Source organism: Dasypus novemcinctus, chromosome X, assembly GCF_030445035.2.
Source record: "Dasypus novemcinctus isolate mDasNov1 chromosome X, mDasNov1.1.hap2, whole genome shotgun sequence".
NCBI lineage: Eukaryota > Metazoa > Chordata > Mammalia > Cingulata > Dasypodidae > Dasypus > Dasypus novemcinctus.
This window is the reverse complement of record NC_080704.1, coordinates 149,950,342-149,956,341: the sequence shown is the minus strand read 5'-3', so window position 1 is coordinate 149,956,341 and position 6,000 is coordinate 149,950,342. Positions and strand designations below refer to the sequence as shown.

Sequence of the window (6,000 nt, the reverse complement as noted above, 5' to 3'; positions counted from 1 at the left end):
TTGGAAACTGAGGCACAGTGGTCTCACAAGGACTGACCTGCTGTCTCCATGGCTATGCTTGCACCCTAAGGAATGGGGTAATTAAGAGTTCCTGGCAAACAGGATGAAGCTGTTAAAGGCTGAAAAAAAAGATGAGCACATACATTTTGTAGTGAATAGAACACTTAGACTTTGTACCTTGAGATAAGATTTTTTTGAATTCCTTAGATTATGAGTAATGCTGATAGTTAACTGCATGTTGCCGTTTGTTGTCATGTAGACTGGGGTATATAGAGAGCCCATTGTAAACAATAAAGTTGTCTGATGAGTCTCTACTCACAGACCCCCTGATCCCAGCTCTCTCGGTTGTTCTTAATTTTTCTTTCTTTCTTTCTCTTTATTTCACTCTCCCTTTTCTCTTTCTTTCATTCCTGATACCCTTCTGGTCCAAATCTCCAACAAAAAAGAAGTTCTCTTTCCTGTGTGCTCAAGTCATTGACTTAAAGCAGGTAAGCCTTTGCCCTGGGCTGCTTTGACTTAATTTTATCTTACACTGCTTTAGATATCCCAAGCTGCTTCTGCTTGAAGGACAAATTCTGCCTGGGTGAGGCTGAGAAGAGTTTCCTAGGTCAACCTTTCATATTGTGTCCTGGCTGGTTGGCGCTGACATAAAGGCATCCAAGTGCCCATAGGGTTTACCTGCTTTCACTGGAACAGAGCCAGGGACCCACAATGGGTGCAGAGGCTACTTATACACTACCCTGGGGAAGAAATATGAGAGAGACCAGCAAGGGCTCCAGAAGCTTCTCCTTTGGCTTTGAAGCTTCATTTTCCAGATTTAATACTTGCCCAGTTATTGCAGCCCTTAACAGTTTTCCATAGTTTTGAGGGAAGGTGCTATTCTTTAAGACTCTTCTTCCTTTGTGTGAGGGTGTTGGAACAATGGCCACCTTAAAACTAGCCCCCAGTAATTTGAAGTAGGTGATCAAAAACAGTGATCAGAGATCAGATCAACCTCCCTAAGATTTTTGAAGACTGGGTCTTTATATCCCACCCTGGCACCAGCAAGCTGTTCCAGGAGCCAGAGCTATGGATCCCACTGCTGCCTATTACAGTTGAGTTTTGAGAGTTATTTTTATATTTAGTGTCAAAAGAAACAATGTACCATACATAAATTAAAGCATTAAAAGGGTTTACTGACCTTGGACTACAGTTAATAGGACAATTATAATATTCCTTCATTAATTATAACAAATGCACCATACTAATGTATGGCATTAATAATGGGTGGTATATGGAAACTTCATTTTATGCATGATTTTTTGTAAGCCTACAATTTCTCTAATAAAAATAATGTGGTTATATGGGAATGGTATTTTCTGCAAACTTACAACTTCTTCAATAACAAAAATAAATGATTCGGTAAAAGCAAAATAAAGGGGTTTCTTGAGAGAGAAACTGTTCAGGAGCAGGGAGATCTTAAAAGGAGTTGATGAAGTGAGTTCAACAGCTATTTGTCACAGCTTCTAATAAAGACGTTTAGGAAATTTGCATGTAAGTAGTCACAATGACTAGCTGATTTTAAAATTTCTTATTCCATTAGAGAATCTTTCAAAGAGAACAGATATACATTGATTCGTATATTCTATTTCCTATGCTATCTCTACTGTACTGAGACTGGCTATCATCAGTTTTTGCTTTACTACATTTTTGTAGGGCGTGTTCCATTTTCTCAAAGACTCAGCAACCTTTTTTTTTTAAAGGTCTCTGTCATTTCCCAGAAAGGGGTGCTCTAGGCAATGCCCAAGATGGCATTTTATTTTATGTAACAATAGATACTAGTCCTTTATCAGATATGTATTCCCACTGAAGAGAGCCCACCGGAGGTTCCCTGTGAGAGAGCAAGCAGAGGGTTTCTTATATCGTTTTACACTCCATATTTAAATCCATAATCTATTTTTCATTAATTTCTGTAATAGGTATGAGTTTTGGTGGAGATTTCTTTTTCTTGCCTATGGCTTTCCAATTGTTCCAATAGAATTTGCTGCTGAAAAGTCTATCTTTCCTCTACTGAAATAATTTTAAACGTTGGTCAAAATCAGTTTGTTGGACTGGGGGAAGAGTGTAAACTACAATGTAAACCCTTATCCATGTGGCGCAGCAGTGCTCCAAAATGTATTCAGCAAATGTAATGAATGTGCCGCGATTATGAAACAGATTATTGATATGCGAGGAGTGGGGCGAGGGGGGTGGGGGCATATGGTGACCTCATATTTTTTCAATGTAACATTAAAAAAAAATAGAGAAAAAATCAGTTCGGCAGAAACGGCAGAAATGACACCAGCAAGATGGCGGCATATGCCTCTGGACACGGCCACCGCGCCGAAATGTTAGTGAATTAATTCTTCTCTTTCGTGGCATTGGGCCATGGCGCAGGTTTCCACCGGCCTCATCCCACAGCTTGTCATCAGTGACGTGGTTCTGGGCGGCCAACCCAAGGGCGGCAAGGATGAGAGTGGGTGGAGCATAAGGAGGCCAGGCGAATCCGCTTGAAGGAAGATGAGTCAATCATTCTAAAATAAGCGTCTTCTCTTAGCGGTGTTTGGTCCTCACTGCCTGGAAGACACTGAGGGAACCGCAGCAGACCAGAAATTGGGCGGTGGGGGTGAATCAGAGGTGTTTAGGGGGCGAGCGCAAATTTGGCTGGACCTAGTACCAGGCTGGGCTAGGATTGTACGTGTCTCAGACCTTGCTTGCACCCAACCGTGGAACTGCAGCAGGTAGGTTGAGTCTGGCGGGAGGATTGGGCGACTGGACTAGACAAACAAGATACCAGTTCTTATTCTAAATATTTACTGCCTCTCTACTGGCCCCCCAGCTATCCATCAATGGAGGTCTCTAATTCTCCTCATATGTAGTATTTTTTTTTTTTTAAAGATTTATTTATTTATTTAATTTCCCCCCCTCCCCTGGTTGTCTGCTCTTGGTGTCTATTTGTTGCGTCTTGTTTCTTTGTCTGCTTTTGTTTCTTTGTCCGCTTCTGTTGTCGTCAGCGGCACGGGAAGTGTGGGCGGCGCCATTCCTGGGCAGGCTAGGCCGCTCCTTCTTTTTCACGCTGGGCGGCTTTCCTCACGGGCGCACTCCCTGCGCGTGGGGGCTCCCCCACGCTGGGGACACCCCTGCGTGGCACAGCACTCCCTGCGCGCATCAGCACTGCGCATGGCCAGCTCCACACGGGTCGAGGAGGCCCGGGGCCTGAACCGCGGACCTCCCATATGGTAGACGGACGCCCCAACCACTGGGCCAAAGTCCGTCTCCCTGTAGTATTTTTTTTTAAAGATTTATTTATTTATTTATTTATTTATTTCTCTACCCCCCCACCCCAGTTGTCTGTTCTCTGTGTCTATTTGCTGCCTCTTGTTTCTTTGTCTGCTTCTGTTGTCAGTGGCGTAGGAATCTGTGTCTCTTTTCGATGCGTCATCTTGCTGTGTCAGCTCTTTGTGTGTGTGGCGCCTTTCCTGGGCAGGCTGCACTTTTCTTTCACGTTGGGCGGCTCTCCTTACGGGGTGCACTCCTTGCGCATGGGGCTCCCCTACGCGGGGGACACACCTGCGGGGCAGGGCACTCCTTATGTGCATCAGCACTGCCCGTCGGCCAGTTCCACATGGGTCAAGGAGGCCCGGGGTTTGAACCATGTACCTCCCTCCCATGTGTAGACAGAAGCCCTAACCACTGGGCCAAGTCCGTTTCCCTCCTGTGTAGAATGTAAGAGTATTCATTTAAACATCTTTGGGATCTGGTCACTAGGCTAAAGGCCATGCCACTCTGAATTTTATGTTATGGGATGTCCTTTTCACTACCCTTTGCAGGTAAAGGTAAGAAATGAACTTTCCATCCCCATTCTGGCATCCTGATTAGTAAGCAATGGAGTTTCCTGTTGTAGAGCTAGCCCCTTTGGATAAAATGACTGGCTCTGCTTAGTACATGTTCAGAAACTAGTCTGTCCAGGAGGCCTATGGCTTGGAATCCCCTATTTCTCTAGTTATACAGACTCTTCTGTAGTCACATTCTGAATTGTGTTAAAGGAAAGGAACCTCAGGGAGTCTGGCAAGTCTTCATTCTTGTTTCGCCCTGAGATTTGCTAAAAACCCAGAGTATAAGTCCTGTTCTTTTCGTTCATGAAATAACTGGTGAGGCTACTGAAAAAAATATTGCTCTAAGAGAATAGGGCTTGTCTGACTCTTTTCATGCCTTTCCCGGCTCTCCTCGTGCCTTGCCAGAATCTTAAGTACCTAGAGTCCCTCCAAATCTGTGTTTTCATGTGCTAGTGAATTTCCCTAGAAGTGAGAGTAGTAGGGGCAGTGGCTCTGGTTGAAAGCTAAGTTTTAGAGCCCTCTTCTAACTCTGTGCCTTATGTAGCCTACTGAACACTGGAGGGCACCCTTAAGCTATTAAAAATTGGAAGCTCTGAGTATAAATTGAAGCTGTAGAGGATGCAGAGAATTTTATCCAGTATTTTGAGGGACTTATCATTTGGTGTCTTAGGGGCCTGGACTGGGAATGGGACATGAGGAAATGATTAAATACTGATTAGGAATTTAGGCAATGGTGGCCCAGCTTTTTAGGCAGGAGCCAACCAAATGGGACATATTTTATTTTACTATCATTTTTATTTTTTTATTTTTTAAAGTTCCAGATTATTTTAATTAGCAAATTCTTACATTTAATGCAGTGGGTTCCACATTTCAAAGAATATTTGCGTGTATTAGATTATATCACTGAACCACACATAACCTCTCTGTACATATAGTGGTTGGTGATGAACCATTTAAATCCCTTGTTCAAGGATTTTTGGAATCAAATGATCTGGAAAACAGGTATATACTCTTTTTTTGTCTTTATTTTTTTTAAATGTTACATTAAAAAAATATGAGGTGCCCATATACCCTCTACCCCCCTCACCCCACTCCTACCATATCAACAATCATGGGACTTCATTGCATTTGGTGAATACATTTTTGAGCACTACTGCACCACATGGATAATGGTTTACATTATAGTTTACACTTTCCTCTTTTCCTCCACTTTCCTTACATTATAGTTTCCACCCAATGGGCCAGGGACATATTTTAAATTACCATTATATGCAGATCCCCAAATTTCTATTTCTAGATTTTTTTCTGAGCTTCAGGTATACGTCTGTCTGACTTACTGGATTTGTATCCACCTAAATACCTTTAAGCATCTTAAAGTCAGTGTCCGAAATGGAATTAATTTTTTCCTTACTTTCCTTGCCACATATTTTCCTGACATATCACATGATCCTATACCATATCCCATACTACACCACCCCCCTACCATACCCCTTCTCTCTCCCAAACATGGTCCATTCCCAGTATTCCCCATCTCAGTAAATATACCACCTTGTTCAAGCCAGCACACTGTTGTCACCCTCTTTGACACATTCCTCTTCTCTCTCTTTCCTTTCTCATTAAATCACCCTCTCTTGTTCATTCCATCTCCTAAATATCCCTTGAATCTATCCAATTTTCCAATTCCTCATTCTTTTTTTTTTTTAAAGATTTATTTTTATTTATTTAATTCCCCTCCCCTCCCCCGGTTGTCTGTTCTCTGTGTCTTTTTGCTGCGTCTTGTTTCTTTGTCCGCTTCTGTTGTCGTCAGCGGCACGGGAAGTGTGGGCGGCGCCATTCCTGGGCAGGCTGCTCCCTCCTTCCCGCTGGGCGGCTCTCCTTATGGCTGCACTCCTTGGGCGTGGGGCTCCCCTACGCGGGGGACACCCCCGCGTGGCAGGGCACTCCTTGCGCGCATCAGCACTGCGCATGGGCCAGCTCCACACGGGTCAGGGAGGCCCCGGGCTTGAACCGCGGGCCTCCCATGTGGTAGACGGACGCCCTAATCACTGGGCCAAAGTCCGTTTCCCCAATTCCTCATTCTTGACCATTATCTTCTCTCATCTGGGTTATTGAAGTAACTTTATAGTAATAAGATGTCAATCTAACC

General features: G+C 43.7%; 1 long non-coding RNA gene across 2 annotated transcripts in view; it reads left to right on the top strand.

Moving 5' to 3' along the window:
* Positions 1-2,580: 2,580 nt before the first annotated feature.
* LOC139438094 (uncharacterized) overlaps positions 2,581-6,000 on the top strand; it is an 81,984-nt gene continuing 78,564 nt past the window's right edge. For both annotated transcript variants that reach the window (XR_011647982.1, XR_011647981.1), the window contains exon 1: positions 2,581-2,759. This is a non-coding gene — a long non-coding RNA (uncharacterized lncRNA). The remainder of the gene's footprint in view (positions 2,760-6,000) is intronic.